The sequence below is a fragment of the Hyla sarda genome, chromosome 13, assembly GCF_029499605.1.
Source record: "Hyla sarda isolate aHylSar1 chromosome 13, aHylSar1.hap1, whole genome shotgun sequence".
NCBI classification, from domain to species: domain Eukaryota; kingdom Metazoa; phylum Chordata; class Amphibia; order Anura; family Hylidae; genus Hyla; species Hyla sarda.
The window spans coordinates 9,872,310-9,896,476 of NC_079201.1; the positions used below are offsets into that span (position 1 = coordinate 9,872,310).

Genomic DNA, 24,167 nt, shown 5'->3' on the forward strand with positions numbered 1-24,167 from the left:
ACTTTGTACACACGAGCCTTAGTGAGCCTTGCACTATGTACACACGCGCCTTAGTGAGCCTTGCACTATGTACACACGAGCCTTAGTGAGCCTTGCACTATGTACACACGCGCCTCAGTGAGCCTTGCACTATGTACACACGCGCCTTAGTGAGCCTTGCACTATGTACACACGAGCCTTAGTGAGCCTTGCACTATGTACACACGGGCATTAGTGAGCCTTGCACTATGTACACATGCGCCTTAGTGAGCCTTGCACTATGTACACATGCGCTTAGTGAGCCTTGCACTATGTACACAGGCACCTTAGTGAGCCTTGCACTATGTACACAGGCACCATAGTGAGCCTTGTACTATGTACTCACGAGTCTTAGTGAACCTTGTACTATGTACAGACGAGTCTTAGTGAGCCTTGTACTATGTACACACGAGTCTTAGTGAGCCTTGCACTATGTACACACGCGCCTTAGTGAGCCTTGCACTATGTACACACGCGCCTTAGTGAGCCTTGTACTATGTACACACGCGCTTTAGTGAGCCTTGCACTATGTACACACGAGCCTTAGTGAGCCTTGCACTATGTACACACGCGCCTTAGTGAGCCTTGCACTATGTACACACGCGCCTTAGTGAACCTTGCACTATGTACAGACGCGCCTTAGTGAGCCTTGCACTATGTACGCACGAGTCTTAGTGAGCCTTGCACTATGTACGCATGCGCCTTAGTGAACCTTGCACTATGTACACACGTGCCTTAGTGAGCCTTGTACTTTGTACACATGAGTCTTATTGAGCCTTGTACTATGTACACACGAGCCTTAGTGAGCCTTGTACTATGTACACACGCGCCTTAGTGAGCCTTGCACTATGTACACACGAGCCTTAGTGAGCCTTGCACTATGTACACACGGGCCTTAGTGAGCCTTGCACTATGTACACATGCGCCTTAGTGAGCCTTGCACTATGTACACACGCGCCTTAGTGAGCCTTGCACTATGTATGCACACGCCTTAGTGAACCTTGCACTTTGTACACATGCCTTAGTGAACCTTGCACTATGTACACATGCCTTAGTGAGCCTTGCACTATGTACACAGGCGCCTTAGTGAGCCTTGCACTATGTACGCACGAGTCTTAGTGAGCCTTGCACTATGTACGCACGAGTCTTAGTGAGCCTTGTACTATGTACTCACGAGTCTTAGTGAACCTTGTACTATGTACAGACGAGTCTTAGTGAGCCTTGTACTATGTACACACGAGTCTTAGTGAGCCTTGTACTATGTACACACGAGTCTTAGTGAGTCTTGTACTATGTACACACGCGTCTTAGTGAGCCTTGCACTATGTACACACGCACCTTAGTGAGCCTTGTACTATGTACACACGCACCTTAGTGAGCCTTGCACTATGTACACATGCGCCTTAGTGAGCCTTGCACTATGTACACAGGCACCTTAGTGAGCCTTGCACTATGTACACAGGCACCTTAGTGAGCCTTGCACTATGTACACACGCACCTTAGTGAACCTCGTGCTATGTACATGCGCCTTAGTGAGCCTTGCACTATGTACACACACGCCTTAGTGAGCCTTGCACTATGTACACACGCGCCTTAGTGAGCCTTGCACTATGTACACACGCGCCTTAGTGAGCCATGCACTATGTACACACGCGCCTTAGTGAGCCTTGCACTATGTACACACGCGCCTTAGTGAACCTTGCACTATGTACAGACGCGCCTTAGTGAGCCTTGCACTATGTACGCACGAGTCTTAGTGAGCCTTGCACTATGTACGCACGCGCCTTAGTGAACCTTGCACTATGTACACACGCGCCTTAGTGAGCCTTGTACTTTGTACACACGAGTCTTATTGAGCCTTGTACTTTGTACACACGAGCCTTAGTGAGCCTTGCACTATGTACACACGCGCCTTAGTGAGCCTTGCACTATGTACACACGAGCCTTAGTGAGCCTTGCACTATGTACACACGCGCCTCAGTGAGCCTTGCACTATGTACACACGCGCCTTAGTGAGCCTTGCACTATGTACACACGAGCCTTAGTGAGCCTTGCACTATGTACACACAGGCATTAGTGAGCCTTGCACTATGTACACATGCGCCTTAGTGAGCCTTGCACTATGTATGCACACGCCTTAGTGAACCTTGCACTATGTACACATGTCTTAGTGAACCTTGCACTATGTACACATGCGCCTTAGTGAGCCTTGCACTATGTACACACGAGCCTTAGTGAGCCTTGCACTATGTACACACGAGCCTTAGTGAGCCTTGCACTATGTACACAAATGCCTTAGTGAGCCTTGCACTATGTACACAGGCGCCTTAGTGAGCCATGCACTATGTACATGCGCCTTAGTGAGTCTTGCACTATGTACGCACGCGCCTTAGTGAACCTTGCACTATGTACACACGCGCCTTAGTGAGCCTTGTACTTTGTACACACGAGTCTTATTGAGCCTTGCACTTTGTACACACGAGCCTTAGTGAGCCTTGCACTATGTACACACGCGCCTTAGTGAGCCTTGCACTATGTACACACGAGCCTTAGTGAGCCTTGCACTATGTACACACGCGCCTCAGTGAGCCTTGCACTATGTACACACGCGCCTTAGTGAGCCTTGCACTATGTACACACGAGCCTTAGTGAGCCTTGCACTATGTACACACGGGCATTAGTGAGCCTTGCACTATGTACACATGCGCCTTAGTGAGCCTTGCACTATGTATGCACACGCCTTAGTGAACCTTGCACTATGTACACATGTCTTAGTGAACCTTGCACTATGTACACATGCGCCTTAGTGAGCCTTGCACTATGTACACACGAGCCTTAGTGAGCCTTGCACTATGTACACACGAGCCTTAGTGAGCCTTGCACTATGTACACAAATGCCTTAGTGAGCCTTGCACCATGTACACAGGCGCCTTAGTGAGCCATGCACTATGTACATGCGCCTTAGTGAGCCTTGCACTATGTACACACGAGTCTTAGTGAGCCTTGTACTATGTACACACGAGTCTTAGTGAGCCTTGCACTATGTACACACGAGCCTTAGTGAGCCTTGCACTATGTACACACGAGCCTTAGTGAGCCTTGCACTATGTACACACGAGTCTTAGTGAGCCTTGCACTATGTATGCACGAGTCTTAGTGAGCCTTGCACTATGTACACATGCGCCTTAGTGAGCCTTGCACTATGTATGCACATGCCTTAGTGAACCTTGCACTATGTACACATGTCTTAGTGAACCTTGCACTATGTACACACAAGCCTTAGTGAGCCTTGCACTATGTACACACGAGCCTTAGTGAGCCTTGCACTATGTACACAGGCGCCTTAGTGAGCCATGCACTATGTACATGCGCCTTAGTGAGCCTTGCACTATGTACACACGAGTCTTAGTGAGCCTTGTACTATGTACACACAAGTCTTAGTGAGCCTTGCACTATGTACACACGAGCCTTAGTGAGCCTTGCACTATGTACACACGAGCCTTAGTGAGCCTTGCACTATGTACACATGAGTCTTAGTGAGCCTTGCACTATGTATGCACGAGTCTTAGTGAGCCTTGCACTATGTACACATGCGCCTTAGTGAGCCTTGCACTATGTATGCACACGCCTTAGTGAACCTTGCACTATGTACACATGTCTTAGTGAACCTTGCACTATGTACACATGCGATTTAGTGACCCTTGCACTATGTACACACGAGCCTTAGTGAGCCTTGCACTATGTACACACGAGCCTTAGTGAGCCTTGCACTATGTACACAAATGCCTTAGTGAGCCTTGCACTATGTACACAGGCGCCTTAGTGAGCCATGCACTATGTACATGCGCCTTAGTGAGCCTTGCACTATGTACACACGAGTCTTAGTGAGCCTTGTACTATGTACACACGAGTCTTAGTGAGCCTTGCACTATGTACACACGAGCCTTAGTGAGCCTTGCACTATGTACACATGCGCCTTAGTGAGCCTTGCACTATGTACACACGAGCCTCAGTGAGCCTTGTACTATGTACACACGAGTCTTAGTGAGCCTTGCACTATGTACACACGAGCCTTAGTGAGCCTTGCACTATGTACACATGCGCCTTAGTGAGCCTTGCACTATGTACAAGCGCCTTAGTGAGCCTTGCACTATACACACGCGCCTTAGTGAGCCTTGCACTATGTACACACGAGCCTTAGTGAGCCTTGCACTATGTACACAAATGCCTTAGTGAGCCTTGCACTATGTACACAGGCGCCTTAGTGAGCCATGCACTATGTACATGCGCCTTAGTGAGCCTTGCACTATGTACGCACGCGCCTTAGTGAACCTTGCACTATGTACACACGCGCCTTAGTGAGCCTTGTACTTTGTACACACGAGTCTTATTGAGCCTTGTACTTTGTACACACGAGCCTTAGTGAGCCTTGCACTATGTACACACGCGCCTTAGTGAGCCTTGCACTATGTACACACGAGCCTTAGTGAGCCTTGCACTATGTACACACGCGCCTCAGTGAGCCTTGCACTATGTACACACGCGCCTTAGTGAGCCTTGCACTATGTACACACGAGCCTTAGTGAGCCTTGCACTATGTACACACGGGCATTAGTGAGCCTTGCACTATGTACACATGCGCCTTAGTGAGCCTTGCACTATGTACACATGCGCTTAGTGAGCCTTGCACTATGTACACAGGCACCTTAGTGAGCCTTGCACTATGTACACAGGCACCATAGTGAGCCTTGTACTATGTACTCACGAGTCTTAGTGAACCTTGTACTATGTACAGACGAGTCTTAGTGAGCCTTGTACTATGTACACACGAGTCTTAGTGAGCCTTGCACTATGTACACACGCGCCTTAGTGAGCCTTGCACTATGTACACACGCGCCTTAGTGAGCCTTGTACTATGTACACACGCGCTTTAGTGAGCCTTGCACTATGTACACACGAGCCTTAGTGAGCCTTGCACTATGTACACACGCGCCTTAGTGAGCCTTGCACTATGTACACACGCGCCTTAGTGAACCTTGCACTATGTACAGACGCGCCTTAGTGAGCCTTGCACTATGTACGCACGAGTCTTAGTGAGCCTTGCACTATGTACGCATGCGCCTTAGTGAACCTTGCACTATGTACACACGTGCCTTAGTGAGCCTTGTACTTTGTACACATGAGTCTTATTGAGCCTTGTACTATGTACACACGAGCCTTAGTGAGCCTTGTACTATGTACACACGCGCCTTAGTGAGCCTTGCACTATGTACACACGAGCCTTAGTGAGCCTTGCACTATGTACACACGGGCCTTAGTGAGCCTTGCACTATGTACACATGCGCCTTAGTGAGCCTTGCACTATGTACACACGCGCCTTAGTGAGCCTTGCACTATGTATGCACACGCCTTAGTGAACCTTGCACTTTGTACACATGCCTTAGTGAACCTTGCACTATGTACACATGCCTTAGTGAGCCTTGCACTATGTACACAGGCGCCTTAGTGAGCCTTGCACTATGTACGCACGAGTCTTAGTGAGCCTTGCACTATGTACGCACGAGTCTTAGTGAGCCTTGTACTATGTACTCACGAGTCTTAGTGAACCTTGTACTATGTACAGACGAGTCTTAGTGAGCCTTGTACTATGTACACACGAGTCTTAGTGAGCCTTGTACTATGTACACACGAGTCTTAGTGAGTCTTGTACTATGTACACACGCGTCTTAGTGAGCCTTGCACTATGTACACACGCACCTTAGTGAGCCTTGTACTATGTACACACGCACCTTAGTGAGCCTTGCACTATGTACACATGCGCCTTAGTGAGCCTTGCACTATGTACACAGGCACCTTAGTGAGCCTTGCACTATGTACACAGGCACCTTAGTGAGCCTTGCACTATGTACACACGCACCTTAGTGAACCTCGTGCTATGTACATGCGCCTTAGTGAGCCTTGCACTATGTACACACACGCCTTAGTGAGCCTTGCACTATGTACACACGCGCCTTAGTGAGCCTTGCACTATGTACACACGCGCCTTAGTGAGCCATGCACTATGTACACACGCGCCTTAGTGAGCCTTGCACTATGTACACACGCGCCTTAGTGAACCTTGCACTATGTACAGACGCGCCTTAGTGAGCCTTGCACTATGTACGCACGAGTCTTAGTGAGCCTTGCACTATGTACGCACGCGCCTTAGTGAACCTTGCACTATGTACACACGCGCCTTAGTGAGCCTTGTACTTTGTACACACGAGTCTTATTGAGCCTTGTACTTTGTACACACGAGCCTTAGTGAGCCTTGCACTATGTACACACGCGCCTTAGTGAGCCTTGCACTATGTACACACGAGCCTTAGTGAGCCTTGCACTATGTACACACGCGCCTCAGTGAGCCTTGCACTATGTACACACGCGCCTTAGTGAGCCTTGCACTATGTACACACGAGCCTTAGTGAGCCTTGCACTATGTACACACAGGCATTAGTGAGCCTTGCACTATGTACACATGCGCCTTAGTGAGCCTTGCACTATGTATGCACACGCCTTAGTGAACCTTGCACTATGTACACATGTCTTAGTGAACCTTGCACTATGTACACATGCGCCTTAGTGAGCCTTGCACTATGTACACACGAGCCTTAGTGAGCCTTGCACTATGTACACACGAGCCTTAGTGAGCCTTGCACTATGTACACAAATGCCTTAGTGAGCCTTGCACTATGTACACAGGCGCCTTAGTGAGCCATGCACTATGTACATGCGCCTTAGTGAGTCTTGCACTATGTACGCACGCGCCTTAGTGAACCTTGCACTATGTACACACGCGCCTTAGTGAGCCTTGTACTTTGTACACACGAGTCTTATTGAGCCTTGCACTTTGTACACACGAGCCTTAGTGAGCCTTGCACTATGTACACACGCGCCTTAGTGAGCCTTGCACTATGTACACACGAGCCTTAGTGAGCCTTGCACTATGTACACACGCGCCTCAGTGAGCCTTGCACTATGTACACACGCGCCTTAGTGAGCCTTGCACTATGTACACACGAGCCTTAGTGAGCCTTGCACTATGTACACACGGGCATTAGTGAGCCTTGCACTATGTACACATGCGCCTTAGTGAGCCTTGCACTATGTATGCACACGCCTTAGTGAACCTTGCACTATGTACACATGTCTTAGTGAACCTTGCACTATGTACACATGCGCCTTAGTGAGCCTTGCACTATGTACACACGAGCCTTAGTGAGCCTTGCACTATGTACACACGAGCCTTAGTGAGCCTTGCACTATGTACACAAATGCCTTAGTGAGCCTTGCACCATGTACACAGGCGCCTTAGTGAGCCATGCACTATGTACATGCGCCTTAGTGAGCCTTGCACTATGTACACACGAGTCTTAGTGAGCCTTGTACTATGTACACACGAGTCTTAGTGAGCCTTGCACTATGTACACACGAGCCTTAGTGAGCCTTGCACTATGTACACACGAGCCTTAGTGAGCCTTGCACTATGTACACACGAGTCTTAGTGAGCCTTGCACTATGTATGCACGAGTCTTAGTGAGCCTTGCACTATGTACACATGCGCCTTAGTGAGCCTTGCACTATGTATGCACATGCCTTAGTGAACCTTGCACTATGTACACATGTCTTAGTGAACCTTGCACTATGTACACACAAGCCTTAGTGAGCCTTGCACTATGTACACACGAGCCTTAGTGAGCCTTGCACTATGTACACAGGCGCCTTAGTGAGCCATGCACTATGTACATGCGCCTTAGTGAGCCTTGCACTATGTACACACGAGTCTTAGTGAGCCTTGTACTATGTACACACAAGTCTTAGTGAGCCTTGCACTATGTACACACGAGCCTTAGTGAGCCTTGCACTATGTACACACGAGCCTTAGTGAGCCTTGCACTATGTACACATGAGTCTTAGTGAGCCTTGCACTATGTATGCACGAGTCTTAGTGAGCCTTGCACTATGTACACATGCGCCTTAGTGAGCCTTGCACTATGTATGCACACGCCTTAGTGAACCTTGCACTATGTACACATGTCTTAGTGAACCTTGCACTATGTACACATGCGATTTAGTGACCCTTGCACTATGTACACACGAGCCTTAGTGAGCCTTGCACTATGTACACACGAGCCTTAGTGAGCCTTGCACTATGTACACAAATGCCTTAGTGAGCCTTGCACTATGTACACAGGCGCCTTAGTGAGCCATGCACTATGTACATGCGCCTTAGTGAGCCTTGCACTATGTACACACGAGTCTTAGTGAGCCTTGTACTATGTACACACGAGTCTTAGTGAGCCTTGCACTATGTACACACGAGCCTTAGTGAGCCTTGCACTATGTACACATGCGCCTTAGTGAGCCTTGCACTATGTACACACGAGCCTCAGTGAGCCTTGTACTATGTACACACGAGTCTTAGTGAGCCTTGCACTATGTACACACGAGCCTTAGTGAGCCTTGCACTATGTACACATGCGCCTTAGTGAGCCTTGCACTATGTACAAGCGCCTTAGTGAGCCTTGCACTATACACACGCGCCTTAGTGAGCCTTGCACTATGTACACACGAGCCTTAGTGAGCCTTGCACTATGTACACACGAGCCTTAGTGAGCCTTGTACTATGTACACAAATGCCTTAGTGAGCCTTGCACTATGTACACACGAGTCTTAGTGAGCCTTGCACTATGTACACACGCGCCTTAGTGAGCCTTGCACTATGTACACACGAGCCTTAGTGAGCCTTGCACTATGTACACAAATGCCTTAGTGAGCCTTGCACTATGTACACAAATGCCTTAGTGAGCCTTGCACTATGTACACAAATGCCTTAGTGAGCCTTGCACTATGTACACAAATGCCTTAGTGAGCCTTGCACTATGTACACACGCGCCTTAGTGAGCCTTGCACTATGTACACAGGTGCCTTAGGGAACCTCGCGCTATGTCTGCACGGAATTTTCAGTTCGATTTTCATTTTTCTTGTCAATAAGGAGAGAAACAAAGACCCATAAGGCCGGGTCCACACAGTGGGGACTCCGACCGTAATTCTGTGGTGTAAACACTGAATAGGTAAAAAGTGTCTAATCGCGCAGGGTCTGACTGCTGGGAGCCCCCACGATTTCCTCTACCAGACCCTGCTACTTACCCATTGTTGGCGTGCTCCGGCCCCCCGCCTTCTGAGATAGCACAAACGACAGCCCCCTCAGCCAATCACCAGCTGAGACTGGGGTCCTATCCCACCTGGTGATTGGCTGAGTGGGCCATCACTTGTCTCTGAGGGTGGGACCGGTACGTGGCGAGAACGGGTAAGTATCAGAGCCCTATATAGGAGATGATGGGGGCTCCCAGCAGTAGGATGCCCGCCTTCTGTCACTTTTCCTGCCCTGTGAATACGGGATAAGTTAGAGTCCCCCGTAGTACCCATAATAATATCCATGAAGACCCTCTTAGCTATGTAGGGCGGCTGTTATAAAAGCAATATATAATTGTCGCACTATTTGCCTAATAAGCTCTAGTCCAGGAATATCATATAAAAGTCCACAAAACACCACAACTACCTATAAAAAGCAGCACAGCCGGATCTGCACACACCACAAATCCCCATTATTGTCTTCCCTGCATTGTTAATATGTCCGGGAGGAACTACGTAATATTGCGCCATTGTGTTTATGTATAAATATTCAAATGTTACAGCGCCTTGTCCGATCCAGGTAGAGGTTTTATTCTCTATTGTTCCAGGTCTTCATAAAGTGCGTGTAAATAATTCAGCTTATCTTTAGCTTTATATTGCAATAATCCGAGGAGACCAAATGTTACAACAGCTGCACATATTTTTACATAATTCTGCCATGGTACTTGCTCAAGTAGCGTATAAATTGTCAAATGATGCGTTGGGCGCCGCCGCTTAAAGGCGCTGTGATATTTATTTGCGTGTAATGTATTTTCGCGTCTTATCATTTATCTCGCCCAATGACATGTTTTTTGTTTGTTTTACTAGAGGAAAAGATTTGGCCACTTTTTTTTGTCTTTGTTTCATAAATAATTGAAGCTCATGTAAAGCAGTGTTTGTTGTTTGTTGTTTGTTTGTTTTTTTTGTTCTTTTTGTTTATATTCCCGTAGTAAATTATTGTGAGTAAAGATGTGTTATTCCCATTGCTGGAGCTAGAGGGCGCTGTGAGATGTTCAGAAACTCCGAGGCTTAACAATAGAGTTGAGGTAAGTGTTCCCATTCATTTGTTTACCATTAAGTTGTCTCTGGAATGCCGGCTTGAAGTGTATATGTGTTCATGTCGCCATATCTACCATTCCTGAGCCCTGTCATAGGACTGAGCAGAAAAAGAACCCACAGAGTGTGGCAGGACTGGCGGACTATCTAATGTATGGGGTGTGCGGACTCCTCCAGGTAGTGCCAAGGCCACTAATAGGAAGACTGTGGTCTGGACCCAGCTGCCATCCACTCAGGGCCCCTACATGTAACGTAACACATTTTTACATACAGGGGCCACATACAGTGTGCTTCACTTTCTTGAGGTTCTGCATACAGGGGCAAAGTACCTAAAGGGAGGTCCTACAAATAGAGGACAAGCTACTTACGGGGGGGGGGGGGTACTACATAAAGGGGGCAAACTACCTACAGAGGGTCCTACATACAGGGGGCAAACTCTCTACAGGGGGGGTCCTATATACAAAGGGCAAACTACCTACAGGAGGTCCTACATACAGGGGGCAAACTACCTACAGGGGTCCTACATACAGGGGGCAAACTACCTACAGGGGTCCTACATACAGGGGGCAAACTACCTGCAGGGGTCCTACATACAGGGGGCAAACTACCTACAGGGGTCCTACATACAGGGGGCAAACTACCTACAGGGGTCCTACATACAGGGGGCAAACTACCTACAGGGGTCCTACATACAGGGGGCAAACTACCTACAGGGGTCCTACATACAGGGGGCAAACTACCTACAGGGGTCCTACATACAGGGGGCAAACTACCTACAGGGGTCCTACATACAGGGGGCAAACTACCTACAGGAGGTCCTACATACAGGGGGCAAACTACCTACAGGGGTCCTACATACAGGGGGCAAACTACCTACAGGGGTCCTACATACAGGGGGCAAACTACCTACAGGGGTCCTACATACAGGGGGCAAACTACCTACAGGGGTCCTACATACAGGGGGCAAACTACCTACAGGGGTCCTACATACAGGGGGCAAACTACCTATAGGGGTCCTACATACAGGGGGCAAACTACCTACAGGAGGTCCTACATACAGGGGACAAACTACCTACAGGGGGCAAACTACCTACAGGGGTCCTACATACAGGGGCAAACTACCTACAGGGGTCCTACATACAGGGGACAAACTACCTACAGGAGGTCCTACATACAGGGGACAAACTACCTACAGGGGGCAAACTACCTACAGGGGTCGTACATACAGGGGCAAAGTACCTACAGGGGTCCTACATACAGGGGGCAAACTCCCTACAGGGGACAAACTACCTACCAGGGGGTTTTTACATAGAGGGGACAAACTACCTCCAGGAAGGGGGGCGGGGGAGGGGGTCCTACATACAGAGGGCAGACTACCTACAGAAAGGTTCCACAAAAAGGGAGTAAACTACCTACAGGGGGTCCTACATACAAGGGCAAACAATCTACAGGGGGTGAATTACCTACAGGAGGTATCCTAAATACAAAGGGCAAACTACCTGCAGGGGCCAAACTTCCTAAGGGGGGGGGGGGAGGGTCTTACCTATAGGACTAGGCCATGACCCTAAATGATAACACAAGTTAGTGATTATGATTATATACTTTTCTGAGCCGAGTGTACATGTGTGTGGTAAGAACCCCTTCTGCTTGTGACCCAATGTACAGGAAATACTCTCTCAACCAATCACTGGTGGGTCACCGCATGGATGTATGTTTGGAGGAAAGTACTAAGTGCGGATCGGACTCCATTGGGGCAGTGCTGGGGGTCCAGGCAGGTGAGTATAACTTATTTTCTCTTTTTATTCCAGCCCATAATAAATTGTGGTGCTGGACATCCCTTGAAGGCCTTTTGAGGTAATAGATGGGATCCTTATTCATCAGTTAGATAGAGCAGATGGTGGTTACCAAAATCCTGTCCCCTACTGGAGGACCCAGTGCCGATGTGTGTTACATGGATAACCCTATAAACACTATGAAATGCTTCATTTCTTCTGTGGGGGCAATGAAAAAGAACTGGTGCCAGGCCCTCCTGCAGTTTCCTAGGTACTCCGCCCCTAGGTATCTTATCCTCTATCCAAAGGATAGGGGATAAGATGTCTGATCGCGGGGGTCCCGCTGCTGGGGACCCCCGCTATCTCGGCTGCGGCACCCCAGACATCTGGTGCATGGAGCGAACTTCGGGGCGGAGGCTCATCACGGCGACGCCCCACTGATGATGTCACAACCACGCCCCCTCAATGCAATTCCTTTGGATAGGGGATAAGATGTCTAGGGGCAGAATACCCCTTTAAGCGTCTAACAGTAGTTTCAGTCCCAAACAGGAAGTTCAGCCTAAAACAGGAAGTTTGGCTTCAAACAGGAGGTTCAGTCTCAAACAGTTTCCAAGGCAAACATTAAACACATGTAAATGAAAGATAAACCATTTACATGCCTTTGTTGCTAAAACATACTTACACACATATACATTCAATCTGGTAAGTAAATACTTGTGGTGATTGTGGTAATAGTGGGGGGGGGGGGGAAGATTTATTGTGGGCTGAGAGAAAAGTTAGGGTGCATGCACACCACGTTTTTGCAACAGTTGGAGGTAAACTGCTTGGGAAAAACTGTTACTGACGTATGAGAAATCCCCTGATGAAATCATGTCGCATATGATAGAAATGTGTCGGGAGTCAAAATTTTCAAGGTAACGTATCAACCAGGTTTTTTTTTCCTGATTATTGACAGATATTGAAACGTGTTCTTTTTTTCCTAATTTCTTTCTATTTTCTGCAGCCCAGAGTGTGCCGTTCCACCATGCTGGGAGTTGTAGTTTTGCAATGTTACATCCTCTAATCTGTCTTTTCCAATTTCAGAGGTGAAAGACGGCAGCGACGGCAGTCGCCAAGTTTTTAGTCGCAACGAGACCCTTCCGTTCATCTCGGCATCATTTGGGATCCGGTCGGCTTTTCATTTTCCTCGCTAACACTTCCCAACCGGGGCGAACCTGTTACTTTTTCTTCCAGCAGAATTTAATTAAAACACAATTTTTAATTTTCGTTATTTATACGCGGTGGCGGCGGGCTCCCTCACATCACATTGGTGTGGAGACACAGATTTGTACAGAAACACATTTCCCCTGTCAGGTTTTGCATTCGTTTTTCTGACTACGACAGCGCCTGCTCGCCCAAGGTAATATATTTCTGGCTCGGCATCAAATATACAGTTTTTTGCAAAAAATATATAGGCCAGATAGTTCTACCGGGCCGAGATGCCAATCACCGTTCCAAGACACACGATTCCCATCTGCCGAAAAAAAATTCTCTCTGTGTCTCTGCCATAGTCCCTGGTGCTTGTTTAAAATGGCCACACGTGTCGGAGCCATCGCGGCGCAGGACGGGACTCCATCTTATTATTCGGTCCCTGCAGAGTGAAGGTATCAGATTGCCTCCATTTCCATGGCAATATCATTTTTTATTTTTTTCTTCCCATTACAACCCAGCCATCTGCTTTTTTCTCTGGCTGTCAGAATCAGTAGAGAGGGAGAGGGAGGCCGTGTAGATTCCGAAGAGAAGCGCAGTCCGTGCACTCAGGAATGATTGAATGTGCCATAACCCGCACTGAATTATTAAAATGTGCAAGTGTACGGATGACAGGGCCCGGAGACGCAGCAGAGCTGACCTAGTGGCAGAAGAAGTACAGATGTCAAAGCGTCCACTGTGGTGCAGAGGGGACCGGAGGATGGCGGGGTCATTATTATTATTATTACTATCCAGCAGTGATCTGCAAGGAAGAGACAGACAAAACAAAGGCTGACAGATGGAAAGAGTGGGAGAATGATGAGATAGATAGATAGATATATATGAGATAGATAGATAGATAGATAGATATGAGATAGATAGATAGATTTGAGATAGATAGATAGATATGAGATAGATAGATAGATAGATAGATAGATGTGAGATAGATGGATAGATATGAGATAGATGGATATGAGATAGATAGATATGAGATAGATGGATAGATATGAGATAGATAGATAGATAGATATGAGATAGATAGATGTGAGAGAGATATGAGATAGATAGATAGATAGATATGAGATATATAGATGTGAGAGAGAGATATGAGATAGATAGATATGAGATGGATAGATATGAGATAGATAGATGTGAGAGAGAGATATGAGATAGATAGATAGATAGATAGATAGATGTGAGATAGATGGATAGATATGAGATAGATGGATATGAGATAGATAGATATGAGATAGATGGATAGATATGAGATAGATAGATAGATAGATATGAGATAGATAGATGTGAGAGAGATATGAGATAGATAGATAGATAGATATGAGATAGATAGATAGATATGAGATAGATAGATGTGAGATAGATGGATAGATATGAGATAGATGGATATGAGATAGATATGTGATAGATAGATAGATAGATAGATATGAGATAGATAGATAGATATGAGATAGATAGATGTGAGATAGATGGATAGATATGAGATAGATGGATATGAGATAGATATGTGATAGATAGATAGATAGATAGATAGATAGATATGAGATAGATATGAGATAGATAGATATGAGATAGATATGTGATAGATAGATAGATAGATATGAGATAGATAGATAGATAGATATGAGATAGATAGATATAAGATAGATATGAGATAGATATGTGATAGATAGATAGATATGAGATAGATATGAGATAGCTAGATATGAGATAGAGAGATATGAGATAGATAGATAGATAGATAGATATGAGATAGATAGATATAAGATAGATAGATAATAGATATGAGATAGATAAATAGATATAGATAGATATAACCTAAAGGGGGAGGATATTACTCTGCAGCACTGTGTACATACTGAGATAGATGGATAGATATGAGATAGATAGATAGAAGATGTTTTTGCACAGTACTAGGTGAAGGAACCTGAAACATAACGTTCATGTGAGAACTCTTGATGGATCTTAGTAGTATTTTTTTTTCCCCCTCTTTCTCTTAATGTTCCCCCATGATGTGTCTATTTTTAAAAGATAAACACTGTTGTGTATCACTTCCATTGTTATTTACTGATGACACTGAGAAGTATCAGCCATAGTTTTCAGTTCTGTCTGGAGGTCAGTGGTCAGAGCTTCTACATATAATGTGGATGACCAGGGTTCTAATCCTGCTCTCCCATTGTTTAGCTCACAACCTGCTCTCATCCATCGCAATAATGACACTGAGAAACTTTCATAACTATCTCACATCAGCAGGTGGCTCAGGGGTTAAGGAGCCAGGAGATAAAGCTAAGATGCTGTTTCTAATCCTTATGACCTTAGTTCAAACCTTATACAGCTAAAGGTCTTCATGAAAACACTGAGGTTATCTGTGTAGACATTTGATTGATCTTAGTAGTTCCCCCCCTTCTTTTTCTTAATGTTCCCCATTGATGTGTCTATTCTCAGGACATTTATAGTCACTGTTGTGTATCACTTCCATTGTTATTTACTGATGACACTGAGAAGTTTCAGCCAAGGTTTTTACTTCTGTCTATAGGTCAGTGGTCAGAACTTCTGCATATGATGTGGGTGACCAGAATTCTAATCCTGTTTTTCTCTTTTGTTATAAGGTAAGTCCTCTTCTCCCCCTCAATAATGACATTGAGAAACTTTTACTTACTTATCAGATGAGGAGTTTGGCTCAGAGGGTAAAGCACCAGATGATACAGCTGAGATGCTGGAGTCCCTGGTTCAAATCCTTGAGTCCTTGCTCTAAGCACAGTGAATACTTAGTACCTGGTCTAAACACTGTGAATGCCAAGTATAGCATATAAGCTATGGGTCCTGTTTGTGCTTGGGACTCTCATACTCTACTTCAATTAACTTAGTGTTCACACTTAGGCAAAACCCCACATTATGCTCTCTGGATCCACCAAAGCCCCTTTATTTCCTACAGTTTGTATTAACACCCCCTGAAATTATCACTTTAGAATCCCAGATCTACCTGTAGCTCAATGCAATGTCTGTATTCAATATATGTGGGAGACCAGGGTTCTAATCCCCTCTCTTTCCCTCATTTTGACCACAACCTTGTGAATTAGTCTCTTCCATCTCAAGAATGACATTAAGAAACCTTCACTTAGCTTTCATCACAAGAGCTGGCTGAGGGGGTAAAGTGCCAGGGATAACTGGATAATAGATGCTGGTAGACCCTGGTTCACATCCCAGTGCTGGCTCTGTGGTATAGGAGCTCAAAGTCCCCATTATGTGGGACTTCCAAGTTCAATACATTAGCCAGCTGTCTGGTGAGGCAGCTGGTTATAACAAAATCCACCATTTTCCACTCCCTTGAATTCTCAGTAGGGCTTATGTTCTACAGCGGAGATTCAAGTGATAGAGTGACCTTAGAAGATTACAAACTGGGTCTCCAGCATGAGAGGCAGAGTTCACTGAGCTCCTATGCTGCCCATTAATAGATGAGACAATTATGGTAAACAAGACATTTAGATTCTAAAGGAATTACCCTCATAGACCTGAGGATGACCTACACTGATTGGTGAGGTGGATCAACTCAGCCCTCATGTTCCTACATTCATAAAAACATCTTGAAGATCCATGTTGATGGCAAGGTGGATCATCATGGAACAGCCCTATATGGAACCAATATCAAGAGCGTTACTAACAAGCAATGGCTTAGTAAGGAATTGATTGGAACAAGAGTGCGTTAATTCCTATAAAATCTAAACGTCTTGTTTACCATAATTGTCTTATCTTTTAATGGGCAGCATGATATTCCTCATGCTCGAATTTACTGTAAGTTCGCTCATCTCTAGTAAATACTATACAAGACTGTAACTTCACTTTTATTTCACTATTATTAAAAAAGTCCCCTGTAGTGAATAAAATTAGCAGGCCCTCAACTAGTGTAACTTCTCCTATCTGGAGTTCACAGTAATATGTACTTGACAGTGGCTGTAGACCACTGTCGATTGGGGAAAGTGCTGCAAATAAAATGTAATCAATCTGTCTCCCCTACATGTTTCGTGGTAAGACCCACGTCCTCAGGTGGTTAAGAGACAAATATCCAGCTGTTGCAACACTCGCTGTTCGCTCATCTCTAGTGCCAATATCAAGAGCTGTTAACTAATAAGTTTCTGGCATCTTATCTATTAACAGGCAGCATGATATTTCAGGGGATATCTGCTCTTCCTCTCATGCTGGAGACCCAGGTTCAACTCTTCTAAGGTCACTTTATCACTTGAATCTCAGCTGTAGAATAAAGCCCTACAAGGGGAAAATTGTGGATTTTGTTATAACCAGCTGCCTCACTAGACAGCTGGCTAATGTATAGAACTTGGAAGTCCCACATAATGGGGACTTTGAGCTCCTATACTACAGAACCAGCACTGGGATGTGAACCAGGGTCTACCAGCATCTATTATCCAGTTATCCCTGGCACTTTACCCCCTCAGCCAGCTCTTGCTCTGAGAGATAAGTGAAGGTTTCTTAATGTCATTCTTGAGATGGAAGAGAATAATTCACAAGATTGTGGTCAAAATGAGGGAGCAAGAGGGATTAGAACCCTGGTCTCCCACATATTATGTACATAACCATTGCACTAACCTACAGGCAAGACTGGAAGTCTTGGATGATACTTTTCAGTGTCATCACAACCCAGTCTCTCCCATCTTGATAATGACCTTAAGTAAACCTTCACTTTTCAGTGCAACGGCTTGCTGAGAGCCATGTAGACCCCGGCTGTAGTTTGTTTCTAATGGACAGCATGATAGCTCAAGGGATATCTGCTGTGCCTCTCATGCTGGAGACCCAGGTTCAAATCTACTAAAGTTGCTTTAATCTAAGCTGTATAAAAACTCTTTATGTTTGATGATTTGTTATATAGTCCTAATCTAAATGTTTGCATAAAGCACACACTTGCCAGCTAGGTATACTATTGAGAATCCAACTCACAATAGGGATAAGGACTTGAACCAGGGTCTCTAGCATCTGAGTTGTGTGTACCTGGCACTTTACCCCCTCAGCCAACCATGACACTGGAGACCAAGTGAAGGTTTCCCTATGTCATTATCGAGATGGAAGAGAATGTGTTATGTGATTAATTATAAGTAACTTGACTGATGACACTGAGAAGTATCAGCCAAGGCTTCCAATCCTGCCTGTAGGTCAGTACAATGGTTGTGCAATGGTTATGTACATAATATGTGGGAGACCAGGGTTCTAATCCCTCTCTTTACCTCATTTTAACCCTAACCTTGTGAATTAGTCTCTTCCATCTCGATAATGACATTAAGAAACCTTCACTTATTTCTCAGAGCAAGAGCTGGCTGAGGGGGTAAAGTGCCAGGGAGAACTGGATAATAGATGCTGGTAGACCCTGGTTCACATCCCAGTGCTGGCTCTGTGGGACTTCAAAGTACTATACATAAACCTGCTGCCTCACTAGACAAAATCCACCATTTTTCACCCTCTTTGAATCCTCAGTTGTAGGGCTTTTTATACAGCTGAGATTCAAGTGATAAAGTGACCTTACGAAGATTTGAACCTGGGTCTCCAGCATGAGAGGCAGAGCAGATATCCCCTGAGCTATCATGCTGCCCATTAAAAGTGAGACAATTTGGTAAACAAGACATTTGACAAAAGAATGATCCTAATGGAGCAACAACATTATTTATGTACCATTATCGGCAAAACAGAGCCAAGTGAAGAAACAACTCAGAGGAGCTGATTAGAGATGAGCGATTTGTCACAAACTTCTCAGCTCGGCAGTTGATAAATTAGTTCAGCTTTCCTAGGAATGTACCCACCTTTTCCAGCCCACCGAAGCACCTGAAGGCTGAACTAATTTACGCAGGATAAGTCAGCAACCGAAGTTCCCTCATCTCTAGAGCTTGATCATGAACTTTACTATAATGGGCAGCATGATATTTCAGGGGATATCTGCTCTTCCTCTCATGCTGGAGACCCAGCTTCAACTCTTCTAAGGTCACTTGAATCTCAGCTGTAGAATAAAGCCCTACCAGGGGAAATTGTGGATTTTGTTATAACCAGCTGCCTCATGAGACAGCTGGCTAATGTATAGAACTTGGAAGTCCCACATAATGGGGACTTTGAGCTCCTATACTACAGAGCCAGCACTGGGATGTGAACCAGGGTCTACCAGCATCTATTATCCAGTTATCCCTGGCACTTTACCCCCTCAGCCAGCTCTTGCTCTGAGAGATAAGTGAAGGTTTCTTAATGTCATTATCGAGATGGAAGAGAATAATTCACAAGGTTGTGGTCAAAATGAGGGAAAGAGAGGGGATTAGAACCCTGGTCTCCCTCATATATTGAATACAGGCATTGCATTGAGCTACAGGCAGAACTAATGTGATAATGTGTTCCTTTCATATGTTTTGTATCCTTAGCTATAATGCTCTTTCTTCTCAGGTCAAACTCAACTCATCTTGAGGATTTGAACCTGGGTCTCCAGCACGAGAGGCAGCACACACAACTCCTTGGCTGTGATGCCTCCTGTTAGCAGACCATATAGAGTCATCCTCTTCAGGGCTGGAATGTATGGTTCTCCGGGGTCACATCTAAATGTCATGTTTACCAAAATGTAGCATCTGTCAGTGAGCATCATGACAGGTCAGGTAGTATATGCTGCTGATTATGCTGGAGGCCCACGTTCAATCCCTGTAAGGTCCAGTGAGTGTTGGCAAATCCTTACAGCTAAGGATGTGAGTGGGCTTACACACTGGGTGGTGCTAATAAAAATTATAGCAAGAAGTAAAAAGCCTTTAGAGGATCCAGAGAGAGCAAGGTGGGTTTTACAAAATTTACCCAACTGTAAATACTTAATATATGAAAAGAGTCCCAAGCACAAATAGCTTAAATACTATACTTAGCACTCACTGTGCTTACACCAGGGACTCCAGGATTTGAACTAGGGACTCCAGCATCTCAGTTGTGTCATCTGGTGCTTTACCCCTCTGAGCTAAATCCTGATCTGAGTAAGTGAAGCTTTCCCAATGTCATTAATGAGGAGGAGAACAGGTTAAATAAAGGACCTACCTTGTAACAAAAGGGATGAGCAGGATTAGAACCCTGGTCCACCCACATTATAGGTAGAAGCTAATACCACTGACCTATAGACAGAACTGAAAACCTTTGCTGCTACGTCTCAGTGTCATCAGTAAATAACAATGGAAGTGAAATACAACAGTGACTATAAATGTCCTAAAAAGAGACAAATCACTGGGGAACATTAAGAAAAAGAATAGAAAAAAAAAAATAGAAAGATCAATCAAGTGTCTACACAGATCTTCACCTCAGAACTTCATGTTCCTTCTAATCACTTTAGAAAAAAACCTTAACAGATGAGGATTTTTCATATATTACTAAGTTAAAAATAACCTCAGTGTTTGTATGAAGATTTTTAGCTGTATTTATGGACAGTCTGAACCACGGTCACAAAGATTAGAAACAGCATCTCAGATTTATTTCCTGGCTCCTTAACCTCTGAGCCACCTCCTGATATGAGAGATACATGAACGTTTTCCAATGTCATTATCGAGATGGATGAGAACAGGTTGTGAGCTAAATAAATGACTTACATTGTAACATAATGGGGGAGCAGGATTAGAACCCTGGTCATCCACATCATATGTAGAAGCTCAGACCACAAACCTACAGCAAGAGATGAAAACCTTGACTGATACTTCTCAGTGTCATCAGTAAATGTCAATGGAAGTGATGCACAACAGTGACTATAAATGTCCTAAGAAAAGACACATCAATGGGGGAACATTAAGAAAAAGAGGGGAAAAAAAACTAAGATCAATCTAGTGCTTACATGGATCTGTAACTAGAGCTTCATGGTTCATGTTCTTTCAGCTAAGACTTTGCAAAAACATCTTCTAGACCATTGTCTTCCCCTCTCCAACACTGCAAGTTATTTATGTAACATTTGGCAGCCATGTGAGGAAACAACCCTAAGGAGCCGATATTAAGCTCATCCTGGGACTTTATCAAGGCCTCTTGAACACCTCACATGACATAGTAATCAACACTTTAAAGGGGTACTACAGACAAAATGAACGTATTCCCTATCCACAGGATTGGGAATAAGTAGCTGATCGCTGGGGGTCGATCTCCCTCTGCGATCTATGTAACGGGACCCCGTCATGCTTTATTAATTTCTATTGAAGCGCCGATGATGCCCGAGTGCTGGACTTAGATCTCTTCACAACTCCCAAAGAAAACAATGGAGCGTGTGTTGTCTACCACAGTTGCTCCTAACTCGGAGCCGGGTCCCTGTGATCGAACCCCCGGCGATCAGCATCCTGTCACCAAATGCAAAGTGTTTCAGGTTGTTACCCTGTTTTCAAATGCTTGGAAAACGGGTGACAACTTGAAACGTGTCGCATGTCACAATTTTCGATGCGACTTGAGATCTGTCACCCCTTGCAATCCTCTTCCTTTTTTAAAAATACTTTGAAATGAGTAACAGCCCAAAATGTGTCGCATGTGGCCAAATTTCTTGAGTCTTGAGACGTGTCGGGTTCTTACTCTACTTTTCAAAAGGGTAAGTGATCGAAACGCGCTACATTTTATTTGTCTAGAAATGTGTCGCTCCGTGGGATGCATTTGGGGTTGTTAATCTTTTTTTCCAATGCCAACCATATTCCCATATTCCTCAGATCTGTCCACAGATGGAGATTTCAGGTTTGGGGTGGTTAACTGATATGGCCTATACATGTAATAGATGCAGATAGTACATTTCATTACAGGGACCGGGATAATTCTAATTTGTATTAAAATCTGTTTCCATCTGCAAAATAAAATCACAACCAGGTCATCCACGAGTCCCACATGGAAAACCTGGTAGGAGCGGATACTTGGAAAGTAGATGACTTTGACCCAGGACAGGGGAAGACTCACAAAGTAACACCGAAAAGTCGCGGAACGCTATCGTTGGGGAACGATGACAAAAAAGAAAGGTCTATACAAATAGTAATGGCTCTAAGTATAAATCTAACTTCCGAAGAATCATATTATGAAGAACTGAACAAGGACGGACATTGGCTACAAGTTTCCCCGAGAACAAGTGAGTGCCGCCCTCCTGAACCGGGCCCTGAATGAATATGATATAAATACATGATCCACTATATGCACAGGATATGATATATGGAGTGTAGAATATGTGTACAGTACTTCACTGATGTATTTTCACGCTTTGAATATGTATGATCACTGATATTTGAGTATCCTTGTAATTTATTTTGACATTTGAGTGACCCCCCCTCATCTGAATGTGTAATTGGAGGCCTATGTGGTGCTCTGAGACGTCTGGACTGGACTTGACCTCAGGATCTAAAAGCAATGAATCAGCTGCAGGAGAGCCCTTAGGGCACAGAGGGACTCAACCTGACAGGGCTGGGACATCACACCTATATATATGTAATCCACTGCACAGAGTGTTATGCTTGAGAAAGGCTCTAGTGAGGAGCCAAAACGTTGCTTTTTTTCTGTGAAACAGCTGGAATTTTACTCTTAATGCATTACAGTACAATACATATACTTGAATGTAGCTTGAACCAGTAGAGCATTGGTGGTACAATTTAGGATTAAAGAGGTACTCCGGTGGAAAACATTCAACATCAACTGGTGGCAGAAAGTTAAACAGATTTGTAAATTTCTTCTATTTACAAATCTTAACCCTTCCAGTACTTATCAGCTGCTGTATACTACAGAGGAAGTTGTGTAGTTTCTTTTCTGTCTGACCACAGTGCTCTCTGCTGCCACCTCTGTCCATGTCAGTAACTGTCCAGAGTAGGAGCAAATACCCATAGCAAACCTCTTGTGCTCATGAGACACGCCTCCTACATATACATGGGACATCACGAGGGTGTGTGGTGGTGACATCACGACCACTGCCGCAGGAACCGGGCAATTATTTAGAATGCTGGGTGCAGCAGTAGACCGTGGGAATAAGATGTCTAGCAGCGGAGTACCCCTTTTAAGACACCCCAGCGTGGGTAATATATTCCGCTGGCAGATTGTGTTAATCGTAGTTAACGCCGGTAAATGCCATTGCAGACACAGCGTGGCCCCTGACCGGGCTTTAAACGTTTCAGCCTTGAATGCCGATTCCCTGTAGAGGACTTCAGATACAAGTCAACATGTGTTTGGCCTTCTTCAAAACAATATGTGGAGTTTCCTCTTGGACGTCGGCCTAAATCCCTAATACTGGATAATGCTCTTTGGTGCCTGCGTATCGGATACACTACATGGTTTGCCAAGAATCAGAAGGGAGAAATTGACATGAATTCATCTGGCCCCCGTTCTGCCTGACAGCCCCACCAGCTGTGCGCCATGCCATATTTTTAATAAACAGACTTAGCTGGAAAAGCTCACAAACGCCTGACGGATTATACGCGCGCGCGCCGTCTGCGCTCAGACATTTCATTCCCACGTATTACCAAAAACTGCTTTCACAACTGTACATTGTGTTTGGTATCAGGATGGATCTTTGTTGCCATATTTCATCTTTTATTTCTACACCTGTCTTCTGCCTAAAATACAACTTTGGAAAACAATGGTCTTGTACTTTTTGTGCAAAGAAGATGTTCTGTTCCACAAACCTGAGATGATCTTCAAGGAGGTTGCCCATAGTCAAAACTTAAAGGGGTTCTCCACCATAAGGTGACTTAAGTACTTACCTGCCAGACACTAATGGACATGTTTAGGAAACATCTGCACTTGTTTTGTGGCTAAATGGCTATATTGTGAGTCCACCATAACACTTCTGCTATCATTTTGTGAAATGGCTATTTCCTGTTGGAGTTCCCTCCCTCCAAATACAAGTCCCAGGAACATGGG

General features: G+C 45.1%; 1 protein-coding gene across 1 annotated transcript in view; it reads left to right on the forward strand.

Annotated features, from left to right (window-relative positions):
• The window catches only part of LOC130297764 (cytochrome c oxidase assembly protein COX11, mitochondrial), a 172,630-nt gene extending 148,736 nt beyond the window's left edge, over positions 1-23,894 (forward strand). The window contains exons 5-7 of the transcript XR_008849679.1: positions 10,182-10,277; positions 11,953-12,062; positions 22,140-23,894. The gene's annotated coding sequence lies outside the window, so the exon portion shown is untranslated. The remainder of the gene's footprint in view (positions 1-10,181; positions 10,278-11,952; positions 12,063-22,139) is intronic.
• The last annotated feature ends 273 nt before the right edge of the window (positions 23,895-24,167 follow it).